The sequence below is a fragment of the Diorhabda carinulata genome, chromosome 2 (assembly GCF_026250575.1).
Source record: "Diorhabda carinulata isolate Delta chromosome 2, icDioCari1.1, whole genome shotgun sequence".
NCBI classification, from domain to species: Eukaryota; Metazoa; Arthropoda; class Insecta; order Coleoptera; family Chrysomelidae; genus Diorhabda; species Diorhabda carinulata.
The window spans coordinates 3,865,290-3,877,359 of record NC_079461.1 but is presented as its reverse complement, the minus strand read 5'-3'; the positions used below and the strand labels follow the sequence as shown (position 1 = coordinate 3,877,359).

At 33.9% G+C, this 12,070-nt stretch overlaps 1 long non-coding RNA gene across 1 annotated transcript; it reads right to left on the bottom strand.

Annotated features, from left to right (window-relative positions):
- Positions 1–1,723: 1,723 nt before the first annotated feature.
- LOC130890844 (uncharacterized) lies at positions 1,724–3,861 on the bottom strand. The gene is made up of 2 exons (XR_009058794.1): positions 3,632–3,861; positions 1,724–2,298 (listed from the first exon to the last, which is right to left on the bottom strand). It is a non-coding gene; the product is annotated as an uncharacterized LOC130890844 (long non-coding RNA).
- Between the last annotated feature and the right edge of the window lie 8,209 nt (positions 3,862–12,070).

The window sequence follows — 12,070 nt, the reverse complement described above, 5'->3', positions numbered from 1 at the left end:
GCGTTATCCTGCAAAAACAAAACAAATTTGGATAGCTTTCCGTGTCTTATCCTTCCTCAATGTCCAATTTTCTATACCTAGCAACCTAGAATCTTAATCGTAGATTGAGTTCAAAGGTTTTTCGAAGTTTCAGATTCGATTGAAGGAGTTTCAGAAATAATGTATTGTAGCCACTTCTATTTCAATTCTAACATTCGAGTTTTTGAAGAAATTAAGTTGTTATCGACTAAATCGTCCTCTATCTAACATTTGTGGTGATATTATCTTTTATATTCGCTGCTGTACAGTTGCAAAGTTGGGAATTCAACCACAAATTTATTTGGAAAATCGTGTCCGGGGAGAATTTGTTTAGATTTTATTAATTTAATTCATAAGGTGTTTAACTTAACTGAGTAAGAGTATCCAGCCGGGGTTGCAACCTTCGAATATAAATTAAACAGGAGTCGAGACTGCACACATCCTTTTTGGTTTTTATGCTATTATTGTTTATTTTTTTTGCGATGTTCGGTTCCAATACATCGAATGTCCCTCTGATCTATGTCGAATCTTTTAAGGAGATGCATTAGTTTCGTGTCGTGTCGTGCACTATCGAATGCCTTCTCGTTGTCAATGGAGCATAGACAAACATCTTTTCTTCTGTCCTTGGTCCTTGTCTCTTTCGCATTTTTGATAAATTCTTGGGTGTGTGATTTTTAGGAATAATTTTAAGGTATGATTCATCAGGCAAATAAGTCTGTGACATTCGGATTTTTTTGCTTTTGTCTTTTTAGGTTAGGGAATAACCTAACCTAACACAACAACTGTTTGAGATAACTGCATGAAAACTATGCTGTGTATACATATATTTCTGATCGATTTAAGATTATTATTTTTATCAAACATTATACGCTGTGCCAGTTATAAGTGACACAGTTTTTACTCAAACAAAACAAACTCATAAAAAAGATTGAACGAACGTATATATAACGATAAAAAAATTCTCATTTGCAACAGAACAAGTTTAACTGTCTAATTCCGTTGGCAATTCAATGGGTCCAATTATTATATATTATTACGATTCAGTTTCGTCGATTTATATAACCTATTCGATTTTTTATCACTGTTACGGTTTTTATTTCTGTTTGCCATATGGCGTTGGCTCTAATTAACCCACCTGCTAAAATATTATACAAGGGGTTACGATATTCAACCAACAACGCATTCACATGTAATAATGCAAAAACAGGCAGAAACTATTAAGCTTCAAATGGTTAGTTAATGAGATAATTGATTTTATTACCATCTTTTAGTATTTTGTCAAAAATTGGATGAATTGTTTCTTTTATTTCATCCTCCGTCTACCACGTAAACGTTTAAAAAATAACCAGAAATTTATCTGCTGGGCGTTATTTGACAATGCATTACTGCTACACACGTGAACTGATTCCTTTACCACTGACGGAGAGCGTGCCGAGACGCACCCGCTTGATTATCGGAAATAGGACTTGGGATTTTTTTAATTCAAATTAATGTTAGATCAAATAATAATAAAATAGACCAGTACTCAGTGATAATCTAACAAAATGGCTGCCGTATTGAATGGGTCAATCAGTATTATTGCGATTTCTTTTTATCATAATGTAAAGAGTACACATCCGCACGCTATTCAACGGCAGCGGTCATAACTCAATGTAGTTAAAACTATAAAAAACGATGGGTAGATCTCGCTAGATGTTTTTGTGAATTATTGAGAAGGCATATAAAAAGCTTTATTCGAAAAATATGCTACCGAGAAAGTGAAAATCGTTTTTTTTCTCTCTCATGGCCACAGTGCAATTTCACAGGTGCAATAAAGTAAATTTTTTTGAAAAATCATTATCCGTTCAAACTTTCTCTTGGTTTTTTACGACCCTCTAAGGCGCGACTTCTTCTACATATGTGCAATAGGACTGATTCCAGCTTGTTTTAGTCTCGTGTAGCCAGAAAGGGCATTGCCACAATCGTGATTTTAGTAACTGTTCGATATTAAAATCTCCCGAAAGAAGATCCACTGATATGAGTTGCTTCGGAAGATGACGCCAGGTAAACAAGAGCCAAATTCTTGGAGTTGACGAGCCGGGTTCCTCTGGAAAAAACTCCAATCTTTTTGACGCTGTTTCCACGAATCTGAACATCAATACACGAGAACTTCCTCTAATCATGAGATTCTTGCAATGCCTTCAATTAGAAAGTCAATTACAACTCTCCCTTGCAGATTGTTCACTATCAATTTACTATCTTCAGTTTCACCATCCCTTAATAAGCATGAGGCATGGGCGTCTGAAAATACATGCAAGAAACGATTGTTAATTCCACCCAAATATCGACTTACACATCTTGCAAAATATAGGCCTTTAAGAGAACTCCCCCAAAGGTTTTGATTGTTTAATTATCGAGTTTATCATCCCTGGGCTGGTCTGAATGAGAAGTTTCGGGTTCACAGACACTGGAGAACGAAACCCAATTGGATCATAGATGTTTGGGACCAGGGAATCAACCCTTTAGTTCGTCATTCCTTCAGACCCAGTCAGCTTTTTCCAATAGTTCCACTGTCCACTGTCTTTTACCTTTTTGGCGCGCGTTGGAAGTACATTATTAACAAATGTTATTATTGGAAAGAAGTGGACGAAGAAGGTGTTTCCCGGAATTACGGTGATCCTTCCAACGTCCTTTGGTTTAAACAGTTTGGACGTGTCTCTATTTCGATAGTTTCTAGAATATTCCTGGACTTGAAGGAATTGATTGTGTGTCCAGTATGGATACCATGTTGTTCAATAGAGGAATTATCGAATTAGTGATTTGTCTGGCCTATATAGGAACAGGTGCGATTTGAGCAGGGGATTTCATACACTCCATGGTGTTCATATCATGGACGCATCTGATTAGAGTTTCTGATTGGGTTTGGAGATGCGACAGAGTGCATTCGATTCGCGAGAGTCTCTCGGGAAACTTTGCGAACAAAAATTATGAATAAGAAATCAAAATTGTATTTGTACAGGTTCTTTCAAATCGAATGCTAAGAAAATATTGTGTTTGTGCTTTATTTTTTCGACTATATTTCGTTTGTAACGTGTAATTTGTCACAATTAGTTAATTTGATAGTGAATTCTCACAACTACATTAGTTAAAATGATTCTTCAGCATTTACGTATTAATTGACATACTTCTTTGGTTTTAAAGAATCGGGCAGTTTTCAAATTAATACATTGTATGAATAATTTTACAGTAATCTCGAGTTCACTATCATACAAAATCGTTCATTCGTATATATGTAACGTTAGTAATGAAAAAAAACAGTTTTTTATTATTAAAGTGATTTTCTCGATAATGTTGTATGAAGGTAATATTTACGCAAATTCTATAAAACGATCTATTAAACTTATTGAACATGTAAACAGTTATCTTGAAGAGTAATATGCGAAAAATTACTATCGTTCGATCGAAAACTTTAATTAAACATATTCGCCAGAGACGTAAATTACTAATAAAAATCTTAAACTCTAACGGGGGTTTTAAATTGAATTTTACAAATTTAGCTGATTATTCGTGAGTTTATGGTATCTGATCGACGAATGTACTTTCACAAATAAATAATAAGAGACTCCGTACATACCTGTGTGTTTTGTTTTACGTTTAGTATACAGAGATGACTGAGAACACGAGACATAAGTACACGAAGCATGGAAATAAAGTTAATCGAATTTATCCTGCTATTAAGATTGGATTACCATCAAATATTTATTTTTACGTAACTTTTTAACAAAAATGAAGGAACGGAAATTATTTTTACTATAAAAAACACGAGATCAAACTTATTAACGTAATAATAAACAAAATAAATACTCGTATTTATATTTCCTAACCTCATTTTGGTTTTTCTTCTTTTTTATAAAAGTTGTGCTTCGACTGCTAGAGTCATTAGCAGTCATTAATATTATACTATTAGAAAGTACATACTATATACAAAGTTGTTATATTACGTACAGTGAGAATTATTATTAGGTTCTGGACCTGCAGCTACATTACTACAAATTGCCAAATCTCCAAAAAAAAGTGAAGATTAGATCTATCTATGGAAACTTGCGTTGTGGCTGAGTTTCAACGACGAATTAACAGTTTTCGAGAAAAAAGAAGATTAGAATTGATCGTTTTTATTATTATTGTTGTAACATTCGTAATATAATACAAAATAAACACTTCTACAATGGTAGTTACAAAAAAATATATTTTGAATGAGAGGGATGTAAAGGGTTTTCCAATAAGAGGTGTTATTTTGAACAGCCCGCTATTTCGGTAAATGTCACTTTTGAAGCTGTCATTTTTTGACATTTGACAAGTAGAAACTACGCCATTAACGAAAATGGAACGATACACGCTTCAACAACGCAATGAAAGTTTGACAGAGACGGTTCGTAAAACTAAAACATTGTCGGGTCGACGTGAAGCACCTTCTCGGACCGTAATACAGAAAATTTTGAGCTGTTGGGACAAATTAGTGATGTGAACAAGTAAGTTTCGACGCGTTGTATGGAATATGCAAGTTTTAACAGTCGCTGATATTCTTGAAATATTATCCGCCTATAGTTATAGGAGAAGTCAAACTAACATTTTAGTTCTTCACTATCGAAACCAAAAAAATTTCCATTGATCCCCGGCTACGATTGTGGACTCTCAAATTTCTATCTTGTATTAACAACAAGCGCGGATCCAGGAGGAGAGGTCATGGGGCCACGACCTCCCCTAAACCCTGATTAATTAACTTTGTTTTTTGTTTCAAAGTCGACGAGGAATTGAGGTTTAAAGTAAAAATTTAGTAAAATTCGTCATTATGCTGTCAAAAACAACGTAATTAACTAATATTTTTTGGGTAGAAGGCTTAAAATGCCATGTCTTTGGTGGAGAACTCGTCCTAATACTAATGACCCCCCGTTTGTCAAGACCCTGGATCCGCACTTGATTAATTAATTTTTAATACACATGGGTTTGACCACTCCAATCCTTCCTCTAACATAACGACCTCTATGTTGCAAAGACTACTTTAATTAGGACATTAACCACATAAAAATCAATAATAGCTTCACGGAATTTCACCCAACCGACATATCGCTACAAATAAATTAAAATAAATGCAAATCCAGTAAATGTGTACCGCGTTTCGTTCTGCTCGACTTACAAATCTGATGTCGATTGTGATAACTGCATTTTCATCACATCGCGAACCGTTGAGCGACGTTATGTTTTCCATCAACAAGATCGTAAAGTTCGGTTAAAGATGTTGTTAAACAGCAGGCACGTCTGCATGGTCGATATTCATTAGACTTGTTACAATGATTTTGAGATTGCTACGAAACGATCTGGTGACCAAAGCCTCTGCTTGTCGTCTTTCATGTTCTGAAGGATCAGAAAAAAATTGTCTTCTTCTAGTACTTTCAACATAGAACGAGTTGGCATTATGAGACTGTAGAATGGTCATATTGAGCTAGGAATGATTTACGAGGACTGGCGATTAAATAACGAGACTGCGCGCCTAGAGGGCGCCCCAGACGGGTTGAGTATCTAGATATCTTGCCTATGCACACGTTTCCCACACTATTATAGTATTTGTGCAGTAGCGGTTTGGAACGAACGTGTTTTTTCTCGTGCCAAAAACCATGAGCAAACAAGAGCAACGTATCAATCTCAAATTTTTCGTAAAATTGAGAAAAACTCCGACAGAGTGCTATAAATTGTTACAAGATGCCTGTGGGGACAATTCTCTATCTCGTGCGCGTGTTTTTGAATGGTGTAAGCGCTTCAGTGAGGACCGAGAGAGCAAATCAAATTTCAAGGTAATGTTGATCGTTTTTTTCGACTTTAACGATATCGTGATGACTGAATGAGTCCCAGAGGGTCAGACTGTCAACCAGACTTACTATTTGTCAGTTTTGGCAACACTGCGAGGACTAGGTCGTAAAAAACGACCCGATTTTGCACCAGGACAACGCACCTGCCCATAACGCGCTATCTATGCTCGAACACCCGCCGTACTCACCAGATTTGGCACCGTGCGACTTTTTTTTGTTTCCGGAGATAAAATCTTCTTTGAAAGGGACCCGATTTGAGTCGATGGAAGCGGTAAAGCAAAAAACGGCAGAGCTCTTAAAGACACTCGCCAAAGAAGACTTCCAGCACTGCTTTTTTGTAACCAGTCTCGTTATTTAATAGCCAGACTTCGTATTCCTGAGGAATATGAAGGTTTTGCAAAAAATTTTCACCTTTCGTTCAGAAAACTTCAGTTGAGGGTATATTTCAAGCAGAATTGAACAATTTCCTTGCAACCTCTCTGAACAATTTTAGGTATAGAACGGTATACAATGTTTCTGGAAAAAAAAGGGCGCAATTACTTCAAGGTATGGCTCGGAAATCAGTTGTAACTCATTTGAGGACAGTTTTAGAAAATGTCGTACCAGGATCATGGCGCACTAGCTAGTTTTCTAAGAACTAAATACTTCTGAATATGAAATTTTACGCAAATTCTGTGAATGAAAATTTTGGTTTTCCCAAAAATGTAAAGTTGCGACAGTTTTTGTTGATAGAAGTAGAAAGTTACTTTAAAAATAAACAAGAAGTTTCCTCGTACAATTTATAAACGGCGTTATCAAGTTTACTTAGCTACGAGAAAGTTGAATGCCTAATTAGAATGAAGAAAAAGCTGGTGAAAAATGTAATCGATCCCGTTCAACCGCCCACATCGCGTGTTTGAGATAAACTTGAAAAAAAATAATTTCAATGAACTGATTCACGATACGCAAGAATTGTCTGTTCGGATTTATGACTTTAAAGTATCCGAGAAATTCCTAACTGTAGTCAATATTTTTTTAATCAAAACTGGGGATAAGTGAAACCAACTTCAAATTACAGAGATTGACTGTGAAAATTGTAATGTAACTTTAGTCTACTGTACATTATCTATCCTTCAATAAGAATTTTGGAAACAGCCGGAAATTTTTGGGAGCCAAATCTGGAGGTTATGGCGAATGCTCAAATAATTCGATTCTTACCTGGACTAAAAACACGGCGTAGGTGTGTTATTCTGATCTATAAAATATCCTTTACGTTTTTTTTTTATCACTTCACTCAATTTTGGAATCTATTAAAATTACTTCTTCAGTTTCTCATAATACGCTAAGCGTGATCTACCCTTCTGAAGATTTTATCTTGAATTTTCTTTCCCTGCATTTTGGTTTCTACATCAAACTGATGGACGGAGAAAATTTTCTGTATTTTATCTACAATACGTTAAAAAACGACTAGAAATGTCTTTTCGAGTTTGCTTGTTTGCATCTATTCACATTTGTGGTACTCATAGTGCAGATTTTTTTTATTTCAGTTCGGACACGAGTAGGATTTCCGTGACGCCTGGATTTGACTATGCCATTTAGTAAACCCAAAATAAGTCGAAAATTAAGAATAAAATTTTTCGATACCTCGCTTCGTTTTCGAGATATCTATACTTGAATTTGGAAAAACCTAACCTAACTAAACTAATCTAACCTTCTCGTGAAGCACTTTGAGTATAAAAAGTTCAAAAATCGTGATTTTTTTACAGTCAAAATTGTCTAAAAAAAATTTTCTTCGCGTGAAGATTATTTTAGTTTCATTTTATTATTATTTTTTTTTCTTAAGAGGGGCTTCGCTCCCTCGTCTCCACGAGGGTTTGGCCCCTCGACTTGGACTCCGGATCCTGATTTGCCCAAAAGCCGCGAGGAACTTTGGAGAGGGGAAATTGGGGGCAGATAAATTCGGAGCGGGTAGATTTGGAACGATTTTTTACAATCATTTTTCTTATTCGGTTGATTTTGTCGTTAAAAATAGAATAAAAGCTACAAAAATAATTGCTAGAGAACTTTTCCAGGATAATTGTGAAATACTATAATAGTCTGGCTTTTCAATTATATAACAAACGAAATAATATAACTTTTGAAAGCATTCAGAACGTACTTTTTGCTCGAAAGAGAGAAATTACTAATTAAATCTTCAAACTATCATTAAATATTTTTTTATTTTATAAATAATGAAAAACAACCGATAATTCTTTATGAAAAACATCAAATTATTCATGTATTTATCGTATGTTAAGTTATATACATCACAGAGTGATGAAAGTTATCAAAAATGCCCCATTTTGTTATAAAAAACTGTTTTTTTCAATATAATTGTGGAGTATCAGGGTAAATAATATAAAAATTAATAAAAAATCTCTTGTTTATTGAATTTGAAGTGATAAAATATTCATTTGAAACGAAATATTGAACGCCATCTGTTCAATAAAGCGAATTTTGAACTAACGTTTGATTATATCTTTAAGAATCGATATCTCGAAAACGAAGCGAGGAATCGTGCTCCCCTCTCAAATATTTCCACGCAAATAAACCGAAACTCAAGGTGTGTCAACAACTCCTTGCTACTTTAGTTTTTAGATATGGCAACACTGATGTGAATCTGTCAAAACTGACAGTGTCATCACAAAGTTTGACATTTTTAATGGCGAACGTACTCAGAACGTGTGCTATTTGAGTTATTTACAAATACTTGGTCAAAAAATAGAATTAAATCGAAGACATCTTCAGGCGATGACTTTCGACGAGGATTAAACCAACAGCAGTATGCCGATCAAATCGTTTAGACTTTTGGTGACGAAGCGCCATCTTGTGCAACCGTGTTTCGCTGGTTTTCCGAATTCTATCGTGAACGCACTTCATTACAGGATGAATTTCTTGAAGTTCGGGAAAAATCGGCCGAAAACATCGATGCCAAATCCAAAAAAAGTTGTTCAAACACAAAAGTTTTTGAATAGTTAGAACATCGATTTGATGGGTCATCCTTGTTTGGCACCCAATGATTTCTCTCAGGTCAAAAATAAATTGTGAGTTCAACGTTTTTCTACACCTGAAGGACTCAAATTACATGTTGGAATGGAACAATTACTTCGACAATTGGTTCAAATGTGTACAAAACTGTACTGGTCTTAATGGAGAATATTTTATACTTTATATTGTATAGAACAAACGGTAATTCATCGAGAATTATCATTTTTATTGAGAAAATAGTATTTGTGAATAATATTAATCCTTCTAATGACTCCTTTGTGGCCTATAACAAGACACAACTTGATACTATACATAAATTTCCTTTTTATTCTTTAGTTTACTGTAAACTTTTACTGTTACGAATGCTTTGGCGACAAAACTAGTTTCGAATCGTCATTACGTATATATAGTAATTATTTTAAAAGTTGATCTCACGCGCGTACGGTAAAGAATAAAGCCGACTTTTTATTATGATATATAATATAATTAATTATTCACTCCATGTCAATTAATGTTTATAGTTAATCTATTTAAACTTGTGTCGCAAATCTGCTGGTGTACAGCGCTTCAATCTTCTCATCTCGAAACTTTGTCGAGCAATTTGACATGTTCATTATATTTTTTACTATTCATACTTCTGAATCTTCTTCTTTACTTGTGGAACGTACCACTGACCGTTCACTATCATTCGAAGCACATTTTTTCTCTCGAGATATCGGTAACTGTAGAGAGCAGTGGTAGTGAATGTCGTGATTTCTTTTCCTACAGCACACTACACCAGCCACAACACCAATTTGGTATTTTACTTTCGTTGCTTAAACTTTCAGCTTTCCAAGCTTTTTAATCCATCTTTTTCTCCCATAAAGTCATAAAATTTATTAACGTTGGACCTATTGAATCTTCTGCATTGCGAAATCGAAATTGATTCTGGTTTTCCGAGTTGGGGATCGCGTTGCATAAAGAACCGTTTCTCACCGGCCATTTTGTAGTCATATTAATGGTATGTTTTAATCTCAAAGGCAGCTTCTAATTCCAGAATATGCTTTTCAATTCTCCATCTTTTCACTAAATGCACAAGATTGTTTTTATCTTTTTCCCGTTAGCTTGAATAATCAAAGACAGCAAACCTCGTTATAACCTATTTTCTCGCCCCGAAAGGCTCTAATTGCTGCTTCACTCCACTGACCATACTTTAGTTTACCTTTTGCAGCATATTTTCTCTAAAAAAATAATTTTGAGCTCTATAAATCGTACCGGTGCGAATTAAGCAACGATTTGGGCAACTTCATCCAAAATAAGGTAATTATACACTTTCACGGTAACGTGGTTTTTTGGCTCTAGAAAATCGAAAAATGGATGGATTTTAATGATCTTGGTCTCAAAATGTTCCATTTTACGGCGGATTTATAAAAAAAATTAGTAGAAATAGCTGGAGTGAAAATTTCTCATAGTTTTACTGTTTTAAATTGTAAAAAAACGGTTTTGCAAAATAATCCTTTACAAAAAATTATGGTAATTATACACTTTCGCGGTCACCTGGTTTTTTGGTTAGGTTAGGTTAGGTTAGGTTAGGTTGGCTCTAGAAAATCGAAAAATGGATGGATTTTAATGATCTTGGTCTCAAAATGTTCCATTTTACGGCGGATTTATAAAAAAAATTAGTAGAAATAGCTGGAATGAAAATTTCTCATAGTTTTACTGTTTTAAATTGTAAAAAAACGGTTTTGCAAAATAATCCTTTACAAAAAATTATCTCATTATCAGATAAAGTTCTTATATTTTTTTTGTATTCTACATAAATTAATAAACAATTTTTAAAAAAAATCCAAAAAGAATGATTTTTTCAGTTTTTATAGCTTAAAATGAAATCGATGAAAAACAATCAATTTTCGTGAATAGTTTCGTACTATATTTTTCAATGTTAATAGTTTTTGGACAATTGAAAATCGAAAAATAGATAAATTTTATAATTTTGGTCTCAAAATGTTCCATTTTACGACGAATTTATGAAAAACACGGGGGTAGTGGCTGAATTTGCGGTTTTTAATAGTTTTAAACCTTAAATAGTAGAAAAACTTTTTTTTTTCAAAATATTCATTTTTTTATGTAAATTGCGAAAAAAAATATACGAACTTGATTCCACGACGTCAGAAACAGTTACGAAGTATTATATGTAGAAAGTCATTTTTTTTGCATTTAAAGTCATGAAACTGTAAAAAATATTTATTTTTTTTAATTTTCGTATTTTTTTTTATAAATCCGCCGTAAAATGGAACATTTTGAGACCAAGATCATTAAAATCCATCCATTTTTCGATTTTCTAGAGCCAACCTAACCTAACCTAGCCTAACCTAACCAAAAAACCAGGTGACCGCGAAAGTGTATAATTATCATAATTTTTTGTAAAGGATTATTTTGCAAAACCGTTTTTTTACGATTTAAAACAGTAAAACTATGAGAAATTTTCATTCCAGCTATGTTTACTAATTTTTTTTATAAATCCGCCGTAAAATGGAACATTTTGAGACCAAGATCATTAAAATCCATCCATTTTTCGTTTTTCTAGAGCCAACCTAACCTAACCTAACCTAAACCTAACCTAACCTAACCTAACCTAACCTAACCTAACCTAACCTAACCAAAAAACCAGGTGACCGTGAAAGTGTATAATTACCATAATTTTTTGTAAAGGATTATTTTGCAAAACCGTTTTTTTACGATTTAAAACAGTAAAACTATGAGAAATTTTCATTCCAGCTATTTCTACTAATTTTTTTTATAAATCCGCCGTAAAATGGAACATTTTGAGACCAAGATCATTAAAATCCATCCATTTTTCGATTTTCTAGAGCCAACCTAACCTAACCTAACCTAACCAAAAAACCAGGTGACCGTGAAAGTGTATAATTACCATAATTTTTTGTAAAGGATTATTTTGCAAAACCGTTTTTTTACGATTTAAAACAGTAAAACTATGAGAAATTTTCATTCCAGCTATGTTTACTAATTTTTTTTATAAATCCGCCGTAAAATGGAACATTTTGAGACCAAGATCATTAAAATCCATCCATTTTTCGTTTTTCTAGAGCCAACCTAACCTAACCTAACCTAAACCTAACCTAACCTAACCTAACCTAACCTAACCTAACCTAACCTAACCAAAAAACCAGGTGACCGTGAAAGTGTATAATTACCATAATTTT